A 2,492-nucleotide genomic window follows, 5' to 3' on the forward strand; every position below is an offset into this window, starting at 1 on the left:
ACAGACCATAAAGCAGGGGATGCTTTAGGGCGGGGCTACACGGTGATTGACAGGTCTCTACCAGAGACGTTGTCCGGTCTGGCAGTTGTCCGTTTTCGTCTAAAACTTGAATCCTTTTTAACGTGTTTTCACTTCATGACAAATTAATTGTAGCATTTTGATCGCCTAACAATGTCTTATTCACATTTTATTGTACTTGACTCGACCCTCACAAAAAAAACCCAAGTTGGCGACGGCCAAAAATGACAAACTTGAGGCTTTAACACTATCGTCCACAAACCGGTGGGCGACGTCACGGTGACTACGCTGACGTCCGTTTTCACCAGAGTCTTCCACAAGCTGCTCGCTCGACATTTACCAACAGCAGCCATGTTGGTTGTCAACCCGGTTTCACCAAATGGCAAATAAACAACACAACAGTCTGTCATTTAGTGAGCAAGAACAACGTCAGTCTTGTGTTGTGCCGGTCGGTACCGACTGCAATATGCTCCAATATGCTATTTCAAAATTCAGCTCCAGAAACATCCAAACAGAGTTAGTAGTTATTAGTTGGACAGAGAGTGTTTGAATAACAAACAAGCCTGCTGGTGGAAACACTGAGCCTGAGGAAACATCCTGTAATATTCTGCTGACTCTGCTGGTTTGTTGTTGACACATCGGCCCTCATAAAATGAACCAAAACTGCTCCAACTGTTTCGGATCCTACTGGTGCCACAACAGATTGAAAAGAACTTCTCATTCTGCTTTCCTCTTTGGTGGCTTTGTCTTTATCTTTCTTTCTTTTTCAATTAGTTAACAGTCAACCGACTACAACAGTAAAATCCTGCTTTAACATTGATGTGTGATTAATGATAATCATACATCAACACTGAAGGAACATCTTACAGTAAGAGAGTATTTGAGTATTTTTAATGTGTGGTATTGAGCCGGTGTTTTCATGTACAGGTGGTTGCCAACAGACACGGGCCAAACAAACACTGAATGAAAAGCCTCCGTACAGAGTAGTGGATCGTTGTTATCACCTAAACATCTGCATAGTCAAAGCTGTGGGATTCAAACGTGCGTCACTGTAACAGCAACATGAACACACACACACACACACACACACACACACACACACACACACACACAACCTGCAGAGCAACATAGCAGCACAGCCCTCAGCAGGTCTGTAAAACAAACACACCCTCTGATCCTCTGGATGAGAAAACGATCAATATTACGGTTGAACAGTTGATTAGGATTACACCTGACGGATTACAGTCAATTGGGATTGATTGGATTGGTTAGTTATGGATGCAGCTGACAGGATTGCATCCAATCAAGAGTGTAGTAGGTTTGGATTACAGTTGATCAGGAATGCAGATAGTTGGGATTTTAATTGATTTGGAAACAGATGTTCAGGATTTGAGCTAATTAGGAATCTACAGGAGCAGGATTACAACTGCTGAGTCAACTGATTCAGGATGAAAGATATTTAGGAATACCATTAGTCAGGAATACGGTTGATCAGATTTCAATTAGATTCCAATTACAGTTTATTGGATTTGCAACTGGATCACAGTTAATCAGAATACATTTTCAGTTTTGCAAATTTGAAGATTACAGATTACACTTGATCGGAATTAAAGTAAAATTGGGATTATATCTGGTCAGGGTTACATTTGATTAAGATAACAGTTGATAAGCATTAAAGTTAATTTGGATATTTACGAATCTCGATTACAGTTAATTACTTCAACGGTTTAGAAGGAATACCGCTCCAGTATCTTCTTCCCGTCTCTTTAACTTGTCTCTTATTGTTTGTTTTTGTTGCCTTGTGTATAACTCAGACTACACAAATACATGTTACATGTTAGTGTCTAAATGTACAGATGTTCCCTCAGCCTTTATGTCCCTGCTGGGTTCCTGTAGATGCACTGTCGAGATCAATGTTGTTCACCGCACACCAATTGTTTCTCCTTCTTGGGTAATAACTAATAAACTTTGTGATAATAATAGTAATTACAAGGTGCTCGTTCTGTCCCTTGAGATAGACAGGTGGCGGCTCATTCCTGAGCAGTGACTCAGAGGCAGCGGGTTACACGGTAGTAACGAGTCATTGTGTAACTGAGATGCAAACTGATCTGCTGGATTCGTTGTAAATCCATCAGACCAGCGAGCAGACGAGACGGTGTCATTACACAAAAAACACACTAAATTACAGAAGTGACGCAACCAATAACAGGAAGGTTTGTACAGTCATGAGCCCACTGAGCTTGTGAAAGTGAACCCACTGGGTTTGGGCCCTTGAGGTCTCTCTGGCTCAGCAACCATTACATTGAATTCAGACACAATTTCTAGAAGGTTGTACAACTCATGGTTGACAGTTGGACATCAATATGAACCAGACTGGAACCATAGCCACCATGGACATAGCCACGATGACATCACCCATTGGTTTGTAGACCGAGTTCGGCATTTTGGTCATCGCCATCTTGCTTTTCGGCCGT

Source organism: Anarrhichthys ocellatus, unplaced genomic scaffold (genome assembly GCF_004355925.1).
Source record: "Anarrhichthys ocellatus isolate YVR2014 unplaced genomic scaffold, GSC_Weel_1.0 scaffold21, whole genome shotgun sequence".
In the NCBI taxonomy this organism is placed as follows: Eukaryota; Metazoa; Chordata; class Actinopteri; order Perciformes; family Anarhichadidae; genus Anarrhichthys; species Anarrhichthys ocellatus.